Here is a 20747-nt window from a genome sequence, read left to right as displayed (position 1 = left end):
CTCAAAGAGGAGAAGAAGTAAACATCGTTTCAACCACTGGCTGCCAGGGGGGCCTAGGTGACATCTCTAGATGGCTTCACTGAGACATACAGCTGAATAGATATTAAGGTCAGGTCCTGGGAAATCAAGGTCATGCCACATCACATTTTTCTCAAACAGCTGGGCCCAGATAAATTAAGCAGTGGGAGATAGTGACAAACAGATAAGGTGGTAGTTTTTAACAATCCTAAAATATTGTTCCAGCAAGGAAGGGCCTGATAAGATCAAAGCCTTTGGAATTATTTAACTGGTGCTGAACTTTCTTTTGTCCTTCACGTTCCCGGAATCTTCCCTTTGCTGTCACCTCTTGTTCACCACACACACACACACACACACACACACACACACGCACACACACAGGCACCCACAGGTCCTCCGACATTTTCCAAAATATGCTGTTATACGGATAGGTTTTTGAATATGAATGAAGGAAACACACATGATTTTTTTTTCCATCCTCAGACTGGGTTGATTTATGGCCTGGATTACTGGAAACAATAATTCTTTGCTCTTTATGATGTTTTGGAGAAAGGTGCAGTAGCCTGCAGTCAGAACAGCATGATTTCAACTAGGTTTTTAACAAAAAGGTCTCTGCAGTGAGGGTTGCTGTGAATTGGACAGCTTCTGTAACAGAGCAGTTAATAAGACACCAGCACATTAATCATGCGACAGCTATTGGGTTGAGCAGGGAAAGGCACTGCCTTTTGAAAACAGCAATTTAGGTTACTGCTGTGTGGAAAGAGGTTGGCTGAACACACTGTTTTTAACCCATAGTAAACAGTTGCGTTGGGTTGGTCACTTTTACAGACGCCTTTTCACGTTTCTCAGATGTTCAATAAACCTAATGAAGTCATTGATCCTTTCTCTTATCTTCTCTCTTAACGTCACTTTCCAAAGCCAGACACGTGTGGAGGAATAAGTCAGTTGTCTAGTAATTCTGGAAAAACTACCAAGAAGTTATTCTGAAATTTTCTGGACAATGCATCAGTTTATCTACTTTACCATCTAGAACTGGCCACTCCACACTTTTTTCAGTGAGAGAAGCAGCAAACCCAAAGGCACGATTTGCTAGCCTGGAAGTTGGTAACTCCTCTTAACTGAGGAGGGATTTGTCCTGTAGAATTTGACGTCTAGAAACATACTGGAATTTCTGTTCTTTGGACCCATAAATATTTGTGGTATAAAGCTTAAGAAGTAAAATGAAAGTGATTTCATGAATTCATTGATAGAAAACAACAGTTAACGGTGTGAATGTTGTAGGAAACAAAACTAGCACATTTTGAAATCAAGCAGTGATTAACTTTTGTTTCACTCATTTATAGGGCACTTCATTAGTGGATTTATTGGACAATTACCATCTACAGGAGGCTACAAAGGTGCAGTGGAAATAAACCACACCTTTTGTTCTGAAGGAGAGGAAAGTGTGATAATTACTTTAAAGAGTCAGGATTTAGGGTATTAAAATCATGGCTGCTGGAACCAGTTTCAAATCTTGGTTCCAAACCTTTCTAGCTGTTTAGTCTTAGGCAAATTATTACATAATCTCTCTGTGCCCTAGTTTCCTTGTTGTTAAAATGTGCATAATAATAGACCTTGATTCATAGAATTGCCATGAGAATTAAAAGACATATGACAATGAATTCATGAAAAAAAAAAAACAAAGCCAAAACAATGCCTTTCACATAGTGAACTTTCAGGAGGTAAATTTAGGTATATCCCTATTATAGATTATTATGTATTAATTAAAGATGATGGCATAGTTGTTGACTTAGACCACAGGAAAATGTTCAAGATATATTGTTAAAGGGAAAAGGCTACAGAACAGTTTTTTAAAAACATATTGTGCAAATTCCTAACAAAGTGTGATTTGAAAGGAGTTTAGTTGTTTATCAGGCTGGAAAAAATTTAAAAAATAAAGTCAATACCCAATGTTGGCCGTGGGATGAGAATCAGGCTCACTCCTGCATGGTTGGTGGAAGAATACATTAGTGTATCTTTTCTGGAGAATAACTGGAAATGCCTAGCAAATGTCTTAATATTTGGTTTTTGGCCTTTCAATCCCACTTCTTCAAATTTATGCCAAGAAAATAATCATCAATATATAAAAAGATGCATCTATGCAATAGAATACTATAGCACAAGAAAAATGAGCAAACTGTAGTTACATGTAATAACATAAATGAATCTCAAAATCGTAAGATTTGGTGAGAGAAGTCAGGCAAAATAATACACTGTCCATACAATTAAAATATATTATCATTAAACACAACTATATAAACACATTAATAACATACTTAAACATTTTAATTATTATAATAAAATTATTATATGTTATTATATAATATTACTATTATACATTAAAAAATCACTGTATGTATCATAAAGTTCAAAAGCAGTCAAAATTAATCCAGGGTATTAGAAGTCAAGCTAGTAGTTATCCTTGAAGAGGAGAGAAATGATAGTGGTGGAAAAAGGGCAAGAGGAAGATCTGAAATCTGGTAATATTCTGTTTCTTGATCTAAGTAGTGGTTATGAAGGTATACTGCTTATACAAAAAGGGAAACATCATTACTGTTCATTAATAGTGGTCTGCTTAAGGACATTTTTATATCCATATTTTATTACTTTGAATTAAATTAATAAACATATCAACATGGAAATTTCTAGATAGATTAATTGTATATTTATCAATATAGAAATATATTAATGATATAGTAAGCAGAAAACTTATTATACAACACACGTATAATACAGAGATGATCTCATTTTATTATAAAAACAATAAACCACTTACATGTAAACATAGGTATAACATACTCTGGAAAGGGGTGCAAAAATAGGTCAGAGATTTTCTTCAGATAGTGGAAGCAGAGGTGATGCTTACTTTTGTCTTTATTTTTAGTATTTTCTGAATGTTTTGCAAAGATCCCATAGTAGAAACAGAAAAAAATTTCCTCTCGTTCCTCTCCAGGCCAAGCCACTGGCATCTCATGCAGACCTCTGTGTCACCGTTGTCCCCACCCCTCAAGGATGCCCAAGTCATCTTCAAGCCCTGACTCATACTGTCTCTTGTGTGAACTCAGGGCTCCCCCCACCACACCCACAGTCAGGCTGCATCTCCTCGGCACAGCTGGGCGTGCATCATCTTCCATGCCTGGTCCTTGCAGAGTCCTGTCTTCTGTTCCCCACTTATTCACCCTGGTGCCTCATGTGCACTGTCTCCTACATGAATGTCCCCTCCTCATCACACGGTTGCCTCATCAAGGCCTCCAGTCAAATATCACTATTCTCACCTGTCACCTGCTCTCTTTTTCCTCCAAGACACTTACTGGTGTCTAGATAAAACTTTACAGTTTTATCTTTAGTTAGAAGGTCACTTTTAAATGCTTGCCTGATGTGTGCCTCTTCCTTCAGACTCTACGTTCCTTTGGGGTTGGCGGGGGAGAGCGCCTGTTCTCTTCATCCTCATCTCCCCAGAGCTGAACTCATGCCAGTTAGCCAGGAAATATATTGAATAAACAAAACCAAGAAAAGTATTTGAGAAAATAAGCAGCAGCTTATTGAAATTAAAAATGGAGCATCACCTTGTAATAGAAAAAAGAATGAAATAAAATATATTGCCATTAAGTAATAGCAAAATAAATTATTGTTAAAATGATATTCGACAAAAATTTTTTTATGACATGGAAATTGGTTTGTCATCTATTATTAAAAGAAGAAGGAGGTGCAAAGGAAAATGACAATAAGAGTCTATTTGTGTGGAAAATAGATGAGCATCTAGGCAGAGAGGGGTTTGGAAATAAATGTGCACAAAGCATTCACAGGAGCTATCTGTGTATGATGAGATATTGGATGCTTTGTAATTTTTTAAAGAAATTTGGCTTATCTTTATTTTCTTAACCATGCATTGCTATAGTAATGAAAAACAATGAATGTTATTTTTAATTAAAACTACTAAAGCACACTACTTTGTTGTGTGTTTACATAGCACGAAGCTGTAATCCATTCAGAAGAGTGTTTCTTTCACCACTCCTGTTGCGACCAAGGTATGTCAGGTAATTTGGAGATCACCTCCCAGCGGGTCTTGTCAAAGTTGCATTCCTAACCCTTGAACCAGCACCAGAGCACCTTCAAACCACGCTTCCTCCTGGCTCCATGGGGTGGGACTGCTCTGGTTTCTCAGGGCAAAATTTAGCCCAGTTTCTGAGGAGATGCTCCACAGAATTCCATTTTTGGAGATGCCTTGGATTTTGCTGACAAACAATTGTGAGCATTTCACCACCACCCTGCAGTGAGATTCAGAGCTGGATACACATGGAGACAGAAGTGGAAGCACAGGCTGCTGCACTTCCACCTCCTGATGGCCAGATGTGCCTGGTGGTTGCCAGGTCCCCTGGGGCATAAGGCCCACGAGGGCAGGGATGTCCAGCTGTCTGGGTCTCATGCCGTTTCCAGAAAAGGAACACTTCAGAGGCTGGATGGATGGGTGTATGTCGTACACTCAGTTCACTCTTATTCATCAGGAAAAGGAATGTTGAGAGGCAGAATCGAAGTCTTCTGTCGTGTAGAGGGGCACGTGAGGTAGGGGAGGGGGCTTTAACTGCACAACATTCGGGGTTCCCATAGCAGTTTATGTCCTTACAGAGTGGCAATCTTCGCCTTCCAATGGCAAGGAGTTTATGTTGGAACAACCAGCCTGATGAAGCGGCACTGTGAAATATGGAGCACTTTTGTCGCTTTGAACCGATTACAATTTTATGTAGCTAAATCTTCATAGGTAATTTTCTTAGAGTTTGAAAAAGCAAGTCACGTCCACTTGATGGGCCTTGCTGTATGCTGTCCCTCTCTTGCTCACAGTCCTGTCTTCTGATGATCTCAGAGTTCCTTTCATTGCAGGGGGGATGTCTCCCCAAACACAGCCCTCGGCAGCTGCCCCAGCTCACACATTCCAGGAATCCTCATTAGCTGGGAAAGATGGGACAATGTTTGCCTTCCACATTCCAGGCTGGGGGAGAACGCTCTTTTTCAGAGAGAGAGAGAGCCCGGCATGTTTGTCTAGCGGCACCATCACCCCCAGGCTGTTCAATAAAGCAAACATGCAGCCCCTGACTCGGGGTCAAAGCCTGTGAGAGATGGCCTCGCGGGCCCGTCTCCCTGGGCTTTGGTGCTGTCAGCATGTTCCAGCCTCCTGGTTACAAAAGGTATTTAGGAATATTGTGGATTTCTGAACTGCTTCTTACCGACCGGGGCACAGATCTGTGAATACGCTGAGGAATGTCCAGTGAAGAGATAAACCCACGGCTTGTCTCCGTGATGTTCCCAGAGCACTTAGGGACGATGCAACACTGTAAGTTATGAAAACCTTAAAACAAGACTTTTACTTATCTATGAAATGGGAAGATGTATTTCACAGAGTCACTATTCTAATTTATAGTACTCCCTGCAGTTTCTTTAGAAAACACATCCCACATTTACACACTGGCTGATGGATATTTGTCATTTCCTCCTAGATCAGGGTCTATTCTGTCCTCCTATACTCCTTTGGAGTATATTTCACTGATGTGTTTTTTTTGTTTGTTTGTTTGTTTGTTTTTTTTTTTGCGGTACGCGGGCCTCTCACTGTTGTGGCCTCTCCCGCTGCGGAGCACAGGCTCCGGACACGCAGGCTCAGCGGCCATGGCTCACGGGCCCAGCCACTCCATGGCATGTGGGATCTTCCCGGACCGGGGCACGAACCCACCTCCCCTGCATCGGCAGGCGGACTCTCAACCACTGCGCCACCAGGGAAGGCCTGATGTGGTTTTAAAGCCACTGCCTGACACATTCATAATCATGATGTCACCTGACACAAAAAAGCCTAGTCTCTGTGTGTCAACGTGGGGACTGAGGGAGTTTGCAGGGATTAGGGATATGAGGAAACATTGTCATGACAGGGCTGTGGGGAAAGGGCAGGCCCCTCCCACCCCAAAACAGCAACCACACGAGGCTGAGGACATGGGCACAGACCACAGGCCAAGCCGAGCAGCTCACCAGTCCACTGATGACCTACTTAAAGGCTAGAAGTCAAAAAGGAGAGTACTGTAAAACCAACCTGTTGTAACAACCATCCCTATTATAACTACGGATGTAAAAATTCTAAGTTAAAAATTGGCACCCAAAATCCAAACATGTGTCCCCCAGGTTACATATATTTAACTAGACATTATTTCAGGAATTTAGGAATGATTCTCTCTCAGGACATCTCTACACAACTCACTACATCATCCAATTTAAGGAGAAGAAAACACAATCGTATCGACTCATTCTAAAGATATTTGATGAAATTTAGCAGGTATTCCTAATAAAATATCTAAGCAACTCAGAATTAGGAGGAAATAATTTAAACTTGAAAGAGACAATCTGTAAAAAGTCAACAACAGGCATTATTCTGAAGCATGAAATGTTAAACCAATTTCCACAAAACTGGGAACAAGACAAGGATATTTACTATCACTATTATTATTGACATTTCTAAGAAATCTAATAAGATAAGAAAAACAAACAGTCTTCAGAATCTTGTAAAGAAGAGATAAAGTTATTCTTCTTCCTGATGATATGATTGCATATCTATAATATCCAACTCCTTCTATTTTAAGAAGTGGAACAACATTGAAATCCTAGAAATAGATCCCCGTATATTATGGAAACTTGACAAAGGAGTGAATTCAGTGAGAAAGGGGAGACTCTTTACTAAAATTGCTGGTAGGAGTGATTCTGTGTCTAAAATGAAGTTAGCTTGGATTCTAATGGTTAAATAAAATTGGGTGCACTTGTACAATGAGCTAATATGTAGTTCCTAAAATAATGACATTGACCTTTTCCAACAATTTGAAGGCAATCATACTACGTACTATTAAGTGAGAAAATCAGGACTGGGAGAAGTTTAATAACACATTATACACTTTTAAAAAAAGAAACTCTAGTGGATTGAGTTATGGATGGCTCCACAAAAGTGCGTCCAAGTCCCAACTCCCCTACCTGTGAGCATGACCTTATTTAGAAATAGGGTCTTTGCAGATGTAATTATGTTAAGGATCTGGAAATGAGATTATCCTGAATTTAGGATGAGCCCCAGATCCATTCACTAGTGTCTTTATAAATGAAAGGAGAGAAACATTTGGGACACATACACAGAGAAAGGAGGTCATGTAGGAGAAAGATGGAAGCAGAATTTGAAGTGCTGCATCTTGGTGCGCTGCCCTCTGTGGGCCAGCAGGCCCTGTGGTTGCCCAGCCTCGAGACCAGAGAAAGAGCCTGGAATCAGCAATGGCGACACCAGTGGTTGAATGGTAGGGGGAGCTTACACGTCGGAAGCAAGGTCCTGGAACAACACCCCACACTGTGTTGTGGACGGTGGGCAGGACATGGTAGTAACCTTCCCTCCTGAGGTATGGGGAGGTTATCAGTTATAGGAGGAACTGATGTCAGTTACCGGGGAAACCAGCAGAGGGGCATGCCCTTCCCCACCCCTCTGATAAGCTATCAGGGTGGAGATGTCCTGATCTTTAGATCGGGGCAATCATTACCTGGGGCCTGGGACAAGTATGTAGGAAGGTTAGTCCTGTGAGTAGGTGGAGGTGAAGCAAGCACCGGTCAAGCAGGGGATGGACAGACAGCAAGAGAACAGCCGTCTTGAGTGGCCTGACCACACACATCTACAAGCAAGAAATGCCCAGAATTGCCTGCAACTGTCAGAATCTAAGAGAGGAGTGGAATGATTCTCCCTCAGAGCTCTAGAAGGAAATAATCCTGCCAAAACTTTGATTTCAGACTTTTGGCCTTCTGAACTGTGAAAGAATGCATTTCTGTTTTAAGCTACTCAGTTTAGAGTGATTTATTAAGGCAGCCCTAGGACACTAATACAGAAATTAAGACTAATATCCTGTGTGTATATACTATTATCTATGCATATTTACACATGCTATAAAGATGGAAAAACGCCTGCCAGGTTGTTAGCATTGGAGATCTGTGTCTTGAGGGCATGAGAGAAAGGATGCTGATGGAGGACAGGCATGAGGCCCAGGGAAGGTGAACTTTGCACAAGGACACACATTAGTACACAGACAGCAACTGAGCAGTAAAGGCCCGGAGGCCCAAGGTGTGGGATGCTGAAAAGATCTAGAACTCTACCAGAACCATGTCCTTGAACAATGGCTAAAAGGGATATGACCACTGCTTTGGAGAGAAGGAAATAAGGCTGGTAGAATAACCTCTATATATTCCTGCTTTTGGTAGTATATTGGTATATAGCATAAAATATATGAGATTCTCATTAAAAAAATGCAAATCAGAAATAAAAATAAGCCTGGTAAATTATTTCATAATGGTGAGTCTTAGATACTTATATGTATTGAGCTATACACTTATGTCTTGATATGTATATGTAAGTAAAGGTATATATATTTTTGTGTGCATATATGTATTTACGTATGTGTGTGCATATATACAATGTGTGTGTGAATGTGTATATATATTTATCTATGTGTTTTTATACATGTTTATGTGTGTGTATGTGTGTATATATGTTTAGGTATGCATGTGTGCATATACGTATGTAATATTTATGTGTGCATATACATTCATGCATGTGTGTGTATCTCTATATAGATACACATATATATGCCTCCTTAACTTCCAGGGAATTCCTGAGATTAAAATGTTTTAACCTTCGCCCACTTGCTGAGACAAGTCTGTTGGCCCAGCCTCAATTCACTCAAATCTTTTTGCTTTTTAAAAAAAATTTTATTGATGTACAGTTGATTTACAAGATTGTGTCATTTTCAGGTGTACGGCAAAGTGACTCAGTTATATATATATATATTCTTTTTTTTTTTAATTCAAAGGGGGATGGAGAGTGGAGGACACATGAAGAGTCAGATACAAACAAATCACACACCAAATCTTCAGAGATCTTGTATCATTTTTTCCCTGCTTCTGCCTAGAGATAACCTTACCTCCAAAGTGTCAGGCTGGGTTCTGTTCCTAATGCTCCCTGGGAAGCAGTGTCCCAGGGCTCGCTCTGCAGACCCTCAGTCTGGTCCCTACGGGTGTCCCAAGCTGGAGGGCAGGTGAGCACTGCCTGGACTTCCAAGGCCGCTTCTTCCTCATCATACCCAGCGCTCTTTGCTGACTGCCCCCCTGCCCCCCGTAAATCCTCCAGCCTCTCCAAGGGGCCCAGCAGGTGTGCACAGGACAGGAGCTGGGGAGTTTAAGTGGCACATCACTGCACACCTGAAAATAAGTGTCCATATCATTTGGCCTCTGGGAGAAAACAGGAAGCTGTTTGACCACTTCTTGCCCTCTTGTTGCCAGAGTGTTCAAGAAAAGCCAGAAATTTGGATTTTTGTGTGAAGTGTCTCAATTTATAACCACCGACAATGATTTCAAAATTTTAAATGCCCTGTGTGGGTTACAACCAAAAGATGTTTATTCTAAGGTCCACTAGTTTGTCAACTCTGAATTTTTAACATATTTTCTTTTTTCATTTCATTTTTGTGAAATGACTAACTTAAAAAATTCTCTTAAAAGTGAATTCACTCCAAGGTATCAATTGCTTAAAGCAGCGGTCCCCAACGTGTTTGGCACGAGGGACCAGTTTTGTGGAAGGTAATTTTTCCACGGACCAGGGGCAGGTGGGGATGGTTCAAGAGGTAATGCGATCGATGGGGAGCCATGGCGAGTACTGGAGAGCGATGGGGAACCATGGGGAGCGATGGGGAGAGATGGGGAGCCATGGGGAGCCATGGGGGGCCATGGGGAGTGATGGGGAGCAAGAGGGAGCCATGGGGAGCAATAGGGAGCCATAGAGAGCGATGCGGAGCCATGGGGAGCAATGGGGAGCGATGGGGAGCGGCAGATGAAGCTTCACTAGCTCGCCTGCTGCTCACCACCTGCTGTGTGTCCGGGTTCCTAACAGGCTGGACCACTCCTGGTCCCCAGCCCCCGAGGCCTGGGGGTTGAGGACTCCTGGCTTAAAGTAAAACCACTTTTAGGTTTTCTTGCATCTTGGCTAGTCCTCTTGGTCCTGAGCTTTCCTAACTTTTTCAGAGCGAGGAGCACTCCTCTGAAAAATAACACTTATTTTTAAAGTTTTATCTTTGAAATCCCTTTTTCAGCTTTCCACATGATGATAGTTATTCTCCAAGTAACTTTTGAATCAAAAAAAAAAGAAATACCAAAAATCTACTAATAATTTAGCAATACTTTAAAAAAATGTGCATTTTGGTAATCTCAACATGATACTTTTAAAAAGTATATGTCAGCAGGCTTCCTTGGTGGCGCAGTGGTTGAGAGTCCGCCTGCCGATGCAGGGGACATGGGTTTGTGCCCCGGTCCAGGAGGATCTCACATGCCGCGGAGCGGCTGGGCCCGTGAGCCATGACCGCTGAGCCTGCGCGTCCGGAGCCTGTGCTCCGCAACGGGAGAGGCCACAACAGGGAGAGGCCCGCGTACCGCAAAAAAAAAAAAAAAAAAAAAAAAGGTTAAAATGGTAAATTTTATATTATGTATGTTTTACCACAATCATAAAAGGTCATGAGACAACTTTTGAGGTAATGGCAGGACTGGCCACGTAATTTGTAAAGAAAAAGGAGAAAGTGGCGTCTCTTGTTCAAAAATCATTATAAATTCAAGACTCCAAAGCAGAACAGTAGACCAAGCCTGCAGGTCACAAGCTCACCAAGCCTGCCCCGGGGCTGGGTGAGTTCATCCCCTTGCCTGCAGGGATGATTTCATCGGGATATACACAAGCCCAAGCTTCCCAAACAGAAACTTGAAACATGCACAGTTTATTGTTTATAAATTATACCTCAATAAATCTGCTTAAAAGGAGTAACAAAAAGTATGTCTTTGAAAAGGAGGGCTATTAATGTGAGTGAGACGGCCTCTTTTCACACTAGGCATTGCTTTTTGCAGACGTGGATTATTCCATCTCTTGCCAATTAGTCTCTCATCAATACGTTGGGACACTTTGTTTTAATCTGAAAGAAAATAATTTGGGAAGGAATTCTGGTCAAAGATGTGGGCCTGGAGTCAGAGGACTTGGGTTTGAATCCTGCTCCAACAACTTCTAACTGTGACTTTGAACAGCCCAGGATGCCCATTTCCTAACTTGGCTGTTAGGAAGGTTAAATGAGAGAGTAATATACAAAGTGCTCAGCACAGCACCTGGCCTTTGGGCTTAATGACCAACCTGTATGAAAGCAGGGGTGCGTCTTGCTCTCCCGGGTGCCGTGATAGCATCGCAGCTGTTCCCCTTCAATCTCACCTGTTGGCGTCGCCCTTCATCGTGGTATATTGCTCGCATCCGAGCCTGGTTGCACGCTCACGAGGCTGTGCCATCTTGGAAATCTTATTAACTTCCAGAGCCTCAAATTCCTCATCTGTATGACAACCATAATACAGTCGTCTCCCTTATTCAAGGTTTCAGTTACCTGCAGTCATAAGTTTTAAATTTCGAACTGTTCTGAGCAGCCTGATGAAACCTCACACTGTCCAGCTCTGTCCTGACCGGGACAGGAATCATTCCTTTGTTCAGTGTGTCCGGCCCCAGAGTCACTTAGTGGCTGCCCGTGTTATCAGATCAAGTGTCTCGGCATTGCAGTTCTTGGGTTCAAGTCACCTGTATTTTATTTAGTAATGGCCCCAAAGTGAAGGATAGTAATGCTGGCAATTCAGATATTCTCTTACTGTGCCTAAGTTATAAATTAATCTTTATCATACAGATGTACGTATGTATGTATGCATAGAAAAAGTGTAGTATATATAGGGTTCGGATCTAGCCAAGGTTTCAGGCATCCCCTGGGGATCTGGGAAAGTAACTCTCCCTGTGGATAAGGTGGAGGGGTCAGAGACCTAGCATCATAAGTGCTGGGCATAAACGATAATCCTGTTGTCTGTAGGTAAACCCTGCCCTGCATAACACATAGTTTGGTATTTAACATAATTTCCCAAATAAACTACTGGTGACCCGACCCAGAGAATTAGAGCCAATGGATCTCCATTTCCTCGACTAGTTTCTTCTCTCTCTTTTTTTTAATTGTCTATGAAAGAGATCAAACCAAAATAGCTAGGTAAGACAGTGCTCTATTTATTTGAATTCCAACAGAAAGAAAAAGGGCTTGAAAATAAGTAGTGGGTGTATGTTACATGTTTGATATTTAATCAATAGCAAAATGTTTATAGAGAGAGGACTAGTCCTGAAATCACTTGAAAATGCAACTAATTGTTCTAAAGGATTTGCAGAAGTACAAGCAGCCAGATATTTTGTGCTTTCTAATTTTTCAGATGCCTTGTTGGTATAGTTTCTGTAATTCTGACAAAAGTGCTTTTAAACACTCATTTGAATGTCTCTTTAACAGAGTAGGAGTTGCAAACACTCTAATAATTTTTTACCACTTTCGTATTTAAAAATAATATGCCCTCTAAACATTTACATTCAAGATTTGTTTTTCCTTAGATGTGTAAATACTGCATAGCAATTTGCATCTCATGCATAAATCTCACTCTGCTGAATGCAAATATTCAGGAAAGTTTCTTATTTCTCTTCCTTCTTTTCCTTGCTCATAGTTTAGTTGATTAATATTTCCAGAAAGATGAGGGGCCGTTGGTGGTTAGAAAATGAATCTCTTGTTACTACTTTCTTGCAATCAAGAATAGGGAATTCAGAACTGAATAAGTAGTTCAGTCTTTTACAATACTGATACAAATATTTCAAGCGTTAATATTTCCCAGATGAATTCACTAAATGCATCTTTCGTTAGTGACATGTGTAGATGCTGCCTGTGTGGGGATTTATCCAGAAAGAATTTGCCCCTTGGATTTCTTACAGAACATTATCCCTGAAACTTAAATCAATTCTAATTTCCTGGTGCCCCAGAAAGAAGGCATTCATCCATGGTAGTAACCCTGATAGACTGAGGCTGCTTCCTGGGATCTCAGCTTATCATCACTTCAAGTCACCTAGACGTTGAGTTACAATAAGTTCCCCTCAGCCTTGCACTGACCATGTTGTCTGGTTAAACTCTGAGGCTTGTTTTATACTCTGAATTTCCCACACTGCTGGTTTCTTGCCTACTGATCATTTGCTGAGTCTCAAAAGATGTCTCAGGAGAGTCTCACCCCCATTATAAAATGTGTCTAAAATATTTCATTGAGTCATCTGCCCTTGGTACAGCTAACTCTTTTCAGCAAATGTCCGGCAATGCTTTGAATAAAAGATGTTATGTGAAAATAAATTACCACATTCTATACTTCTGCTGCTACTTACGTGAAATTTCCTGCTACCATTAGGAATTTGTCTTATTTACCCTTTAGTGCTTTCTTCATGTAAAATGTGCAGAATCTGGTATTCTAAAATTATGTATTTTTTTACTGCTTTTTTTTTTTTTTTTTTTTTCCACTCATTCTCCAAGCAGTTTAAGAGGTATCCATCAAGTGCCTGCTCTAACTCGCCCAGTGCTAGGAAATGAGAAGCACAATGCAGGGGTCCGTACTTCAGGAGAACACAGACTTCTGAGAAGGTGTAAAACAGCTGGATGACAATGCCAGGGAGTATGCGGTGGAATCAAAGCCAGGGAGAGCTTTAAGATGCTAGAAAATGGAGAAGTGTGTGGGAAAGGAACTAATGAGAGGAAAATATTAACACTATTATTAGATAACATTGATACTAGAGAATAATACGAACAGCAGCTCTCACTGCCAGATACTGTACTTTGTGCATGTTACCTTGATGTCTGCCCACGTCACCTTTATGAACTAGGCATTGTTGTCACTACTCTATGGGTGAGAAGTGGCTTCATGCAGGAGAGTGGGATTGAAAGACATTTTGAAGAAGTCGAATTTGCACAGCTGATGAAGAGGAAGAAGAGAAAGAAGGCATTTCCTGGGTAAATGGCATCAGTGGCCCCGAGATTCAGGAGCTGTGATCGAGGAAAATGAGTCCAGACGGGCAAATAGATGACTGTGAATTTGGGGGTGATGGGAGATGGGCTAGAGGTGGGAGTGGAGTCAGGCCAAGGGGGGCCTCACACAGCAGGCTCAGGAATCTGGACTTTGTCCTGTAAGCATGGAGCTTCTTGGGTGGTGTTTGGGTGATAATGGCCAGACAGAAGGTTGCTTGCAGCCATCCAGTGGGTCCGTGGTGTAGTAACTGAACGGAAACATCATCTTCATCATTGAGTTAATTAATTAATTAATTAATTAATTAATTAATTTGCGGTATGCTGGCCTCTCATTGTTGTGGCCTCTTCCGTTGCGGAGCACAGTCTCCGGACACACAGGCTCAGCGGCCATGGCTCACGGGCCCAGCCGCTCTGCGGCATGTGGGATCTTCCCAGACTGTGGCACGAACCCGTGTCCCCTGCATCGGCAGGCGGACTCTCAACCACTGCACCACCAGGGAAGCTCCATTGAGTTAATTTTTATTAGCTTCCTTTCAGGGTCTAGGTGTTTGATACTAAGTGCACTGGGTGTTAGTATTAAGTGCCCTAAAATGTACCCCAGTGTGGTGTGCCAATCCACCATCACTCTTTCTTGGAGCGCTGACTCTGGTGGCTCCTTCCTCCCCTCCACACACCCATGCACATATATACACACATGCGCACACACATACATACATCTTACTAAAAAAGTAGCAGTTGACAACCATATTTGTGGTCTCTAATCTCAGCCCCTGACTACAGGATTGAAACTGTGCCAGTAAGATGATCTCACCCAAGTATTTGGAATTCAGATGTGGTGACTAACAATGTTGGATGTTTTCTCTTCAAAGGGGATATTATAATCCTCAAGAGAGGCTTGGGTCGGGGGAAGGTGGAAGGGGAGGGCAGGAAGAGAAGAAAACTTATACATATTGTACCTTCTGAAATTACCATGTTTAAAGGTGAAACATGATTGACTCTTGGCAACTTTCTACCACTCACCCTAACATACAGTACACATGCATGAGTGAAGCATGCCTGGCTTTAGGTCCTGAGGAATAATCTGTATCATCTCTAACCAATTCCTCTTATATCTTAAACTGTCCTGAAGCGTTTTCTCTTCACTTGCCACCAGAAGGTCCTTGACGGAGACCAAAGTTGCAGCCTCTGATGGCAAAAGCTTGCTGTCAAAAGGAGAAAGGAAGCCTGGTGGTTTATTTACATCAGTAGCTCCACTCTCAAGGCAAGTTAGACAGACGTGAGCACTTACCGCTGGCTCCATGGAGAAGCCGTGGGGATGACTTATTTGGAAAACGCCCGGGTAGTTTGCTGCGTACTAGTCTTCCTCTTGCTATACTCCTCCTCTCCCCTGGGTCTCCTGGGAGCAGGAGCCTCACTCTTTAATTCAAGAGCCTTTGCAGCATGGCTCAGCCACCTCCGTGCAGCCCCGGGGGCCCACACCTGCCTGCTCATCTCCATCCTTGCTCTGGTGCCTGAGATTTGACCTCCTTCCCAAGCCACAGGCTCCAAGTAACCTGCCTTTCTTCTTCTCATCTCAACATATCTAGTCTTTCTGTCTATTATCTCAGAGTCACACTCTGTGCCATCTTACTAATGTAATTGCTGTCTTCTTAGATAACATATGTACATTTTTTTCACATTAAGACATGTCTTTGAGTGACTGAGGGTGAAAAATTCAAGCTGGCCACAGCCTTAGTTCCAGGGCAGCTGAAGAAATATTTTCAGTGGTGCCGATGTCTTGACTATCATACCTCAGAGGTGAGTGTCTGCTTTTTGTGACCTCAAAAGTCTATACATATTGAATGAGCAATGGCATGAATTCATGTCATGTCAATTTCAAGATGCCATTACCTATGTGATTCCTTTCCTGCACCCAGCGATTGTGCCTTGGTCCTTGCAGTGTGATATTCCTATAAACGTCTCTCACGCCATCATAGGGGTAATAAAGGACATGGGCGTTTCTTTCATAGAAAACACTTTGATGAGTGTTTTTTGGGGGAAGGTGGACGTTCATGCCAAGTGGAGGGCAACCTTGAAAGACTGTTTGATTACAGCAAGGATGATGAAGAGAAACGATGCTCGTCGTTGCAACTGGGGTGTTGCAACAGTTGTGCTCTCGTGTACGAAGAACAAAAGGAACTTCTGTGGTCAGTAAGATAAGTGAGGGTAATGAGTTTAGGAGGAGATAAAAAGCTGAGGCAGAGAGGGGGCAAGGTGAGAAGTGTGAGGCAGTTTGGCTGTAGTATGACCAAACCTGGGTTTGCATTTGCTTAAATTCAAGGGCTTACAGATAATTTGGGAAGACCTGTTGTTAAGGCATATAGTGCTTTCCTCTGGAAATAGGGAAAGGAGTGGGACCAGGATAGAGACAAAGGGATTTACCTTCACCTGGAATATTGTCTTCGTTTTCAAGGGGAGGTCATGTGACTCTACTACTCATTTATTTTTTAAAGCACACATATGGAAGAGAAAGTCTAAAAGTATAAAAGACAATGCTATATTTATTAATTCGATTGATGGGAATGTGGGTGATTGTTATTATATTTGTAGTTTCCAAAAACAGTATTTTTATCAAGGGATTTGGTAACATTAAGGAAGTATCTGCATTTGTTCAATCCAGGTTCCCCAAACTCAGCGCTAAATGTATCCTTGGAGGAAAGAGAGAAGCTGGGAGTGAATGAGATCAAGTTTTTGTTTATTTGAAAGAAGACTCTCTCCAAGGGCATTCAATCAGGGATGACAGTAAATATTTATTCTGGTATTTTGAGAAGGAGTTACATGTTTATAGGAAGGAGAAGAACTGGCTGCTTGGGGTAAGTGCACACTCTGCTCCTCCTGGGGCATCCCACTCTGGGGGCACGTCGCTCTGGGTCAGCACGCCAATTAGCAAAAACCGCTGTTTGTAGATTGACACCACCCCGCTTGCAGGCAAATGGCCAAGGCTTAATTAACTGGCCCGTGTAGTTTTGTCACATAAATCCAAACGTATCAGCTGGTGCTCCTGCTCTGGCTCCATTCGCAGTGCAGGCAAAGACAAGCTGCTGACTGTGGGCTTTGATGCTCCTTTGCCCCGACTAATTAGAGGAGGGAGGGCCAGCGGCTCTCCCCACCTCTCTGCTTCCCAGCACATTTTACGGTGGGTGGACTTGGCCTCGTGCCTGCTTGTGGATGCGTTAGGCACTCAAGACCCTCCTCTAGTCTGCAGTGTTTTTCTACATCCATGATGGTCAAGTGCTGCTCACACCCTTCTCCCCGAATCCTATGACTGCGCAGGGTTTCTCCATCCCCGTCGTGGCCCTAACCCCACAGCATAGGCCTGACTGGTACCCCTTCTGAATGGTGGTCTCTACCCGCTGCCGTATTTCCACTTGTCCCAGGCCCTGGGGAACCGGGTGTGCTTCTGCTCATTCGTCTCCTGCTCAAGTGCACTTTTTGGCCTGTAGGCTTAGAGCAGCAGAGTCCCATTCGCTCCACCTTGCACTAGGAGAAAGGGGCCCCATCCATGGATTTGCTGTTGCTGGGCTCCTGATGTTTGACTTAAACCTTAATGGTTATGCTATGTCCCTGTCAGTCTTGGTTACTTTGTCCATTCTCTCATGCGGTTCTCACCCTCAGCCTCATCCCGCTGTCCAGCATGTAACATGACATCCCTTTCTCCACCTCTTTAGGAGGTGATCATGACAAAGATCTATTTATTGATCCTGGTCATCACAGGTTTTGTCACCGTAGCTCTGCAGATAGACTACAGAAAATACAGGGCACAGAAAGAGTAAAATTCCTCTTCCTCCACCAGGAGGGCCCCAAAGCTGGAACGTGATCAAGGCTGATGACTTTTATGGGGGCTTAGGGTGATTTATTCTTCTTGCTTCATACTAAAAATAATAATGTCATTTTTTCTTCTTGTGAAAACTAGAAATAATGCCCACTAAGAAGAAAGACAAACGTGTATCTTTTTTCGCTTTCGTTTTTTGATTTCTAGATGATCTTAAAACCGGTTTTCTTAAAATACAGAGGGCAATTAGTCTTGTAAGGTGTAGGGGAAGACCTTATATTTTATAGGGAATAATTTTCTTTTCAGGGAAGATTCCATGCATAATAATTTTTGGTTAGAGGTAACTTCTAGGAGGAAGACATCCTTGTTTCTGAATTCGAGTGAGCTACCATAAGTAACACTGCAGTTTTTTCCAAGGTTCCAAAGTTTTACTCCTATGACTCGTGAATTTCTGTGGTGTAAATCTAGGCTTTCCAGTTCTGAACAAAATTTAGCTTATAGTTCTTTTTTTTTTTTTTTTTTTGCGGCACGCAGGCCTCTCCCTGTTGTGGCCTCTCCCATTGCGGAGCACAGGCTCCGGACATGCAGGCTCAGCGGCCATGGCTCACGGGCCCAGCCGCTCCGCAGCATGTGGGATCCTCCTGGACCGGGGCACGAACCCGTGTCCCCGCATCAGCAGGCAGACTCTCAACCACTGCGCCACCAGGGAAGCCCAGCTTATAGTTCTTTATTAAGCATTTGGGAAATTAAAATATTCCTGATTCCAGGAATATTGAGAACATGGAAACTGTTCCCTCTTCATTCCGGATGGCCATGGCCTATATCTTCCCTTCCTGGACAAATTTGGAGTCTTTGGTAGATGTGTGTTTAATGGACATAGAAAATCCCAGTTGTGGGTTTATAGGTGATCCTTCTGAAAGAGAGAGTATGAAAGGTATTTAAATTATTTTTGGTTTTGCTTTGTAAAACATGCTGTTTTAAAATTGCAGTACTTCATGTGAACTATGCGCAAGCCATGGCTTTGCAAAAACACTATACTTACAACACATGATATATTATCATTGAGATGCCCCAAGACAGGACCTTATTAATATAGCATCAAGTTAAGGGTATAGGTTTGATGTGTTTTTGGATTAGCAACAGAAGGACCTGGGCTTCCAAGCAGCGAGGGAAGCTTTGATGCCTCATTAAGCAAACTCCATCAAGCATTTGCTTTCTGTTTTCTAGCAAAGCAACTTTCTTTTGAACTGATACAATTTTGTTTTTTTCCATTCACCATTGCAACTTATTCTGCTGATAACAGTATCCCTATGTCTCTTCAATGGATATATCTTCCATTTCTTGTTTGGTTTAATTGCAACTCATGCTTATTAATTTTTGCTTTCTTCCTCTGAATTAGAGCCCCAAATTATAAGGGATTTGGGTGAGATTCTAATTCTTCTGTAGACAAAAGATTCTTTAGAGAATTTGGTGGTGAGGTGCAAATAGGATCTATTTGGTGATGGTTTCATTTCTACAGCTCACTTAGCCTCCTAGCCAATATTATCACTGTTATAAATTCTATTCATTAATGGGGACCACCACTGAACTACGTGCTCTGCTGTATATGTGTTAGCCACGTTAATTCAACAGGGTTAGCCATAGTTTTCCCTCAGAGGAACTTAATTCCCATTATTGTCTCATCTTTCTCTTACTGGGAACGTTTGCAGACATCTGCAAATTCCATAACCAAACTCTCTCTGTGCTCTCTGATGGGTAGTAATTACATTTTTGTGGGGTGGCAAGAGATAACCTGTGAGAACTCAGGTGAATTATTTTTTTCTCTGCTGTGCTCTAGAATAACATCAGTGTTTTAATAACCACAACCTTTTTATGTGAGAGGTCCTTTGAGTCGTGAAATTGGCAACGATAAAATAAGCTATCTTCTTTTTAACAATAATTGTACAGTAGATAATTGTACGGTAAAGAGGGGCCATAAAAGTGTTGCCTGGTCATCACCAGGATCCTGCCCACTGCTGTATTGTTCTCGGTCCCCATTTTGGCATCAATAACATTAATAACATGCCTTCAGTTTGTTCTCCCTCTTTATGATAATCTCCAAGACTTGAGTGCCTAAAACCAAGCCTAATGGGTTGTCAAGAAGCCACAATAATGACATTTCATTCCATTATTATAATTTGTTTTCAGGAAGCATATTTTTAATTATTTGCATGAATAATGTCATTATGTATTCATGACAATACAATTCTGATAATTAATTTACATGATGGAAATTTCTTAATGATTTTGATGTCAATGTTAATAGCAACATCTGATAGTTGATCTGGGGATGTTGACATAAATTTAACTTTTAATATATTATTGCCAACACCACTGGCAATATGAAATTACTTTGCAAAAAAAGAGAAACATACATCCATGGGGGAAGAATTTCAATGAAAAAAGAATGAGAACCTTCTCTGGGGTTTATGGGTCCAGAACAAAATATATGCACTCAGATGTGACAAATGACTTACTTGGACACAGACTGGTGAAAATGAGCCTGTCGAAAGCTTGTAGCTTCCTATAAAAAGAGCTTGCTGTGAAAATATCGTGACTTGCGGGAAGAAGTGGATTTTGCAGTCACTTTTTTTGTTTGTTTTCATAATTTTTTCCTTAACAATCTTTCAAACTGTTTTTGAAGCCTTTTGGGTGCTACTTTTGTATTTTGTCTTTGATTGCTAATTTGAATTTTACTTAAAAATTTAATAGGGAAAATGATAGGCCATTGTTATTTTAACTTACAGAACAAAAAGCATTGGGTATGCCCATGAAAAGGTCTGTTCTCATCCATTTCAGTCAGTCAATTAAGTGATTGAGGTGCTAAATCCATTACAAGAGAGTGGACCCTATTAACTATATTATCTCCTTTTCAAGTAACTATGGAAAAGACACTCTTCAATTTAACATCGTGAGAG

Source organism: Mesoplodon mirus (genome assembly GCF_964341445.2).
Source record: "Mesoplodon mirus genome assembly, chromosome: 10".
Lineage (NCBI taxonomy): Eukaryota > Metazoa > Chordata > Mammalia > Artiodactyla > Ziphiidae > Mesoplodon > Mesoplodon mirus.
Note: the sequence above shows the minus strand (reverse complement) of the source record.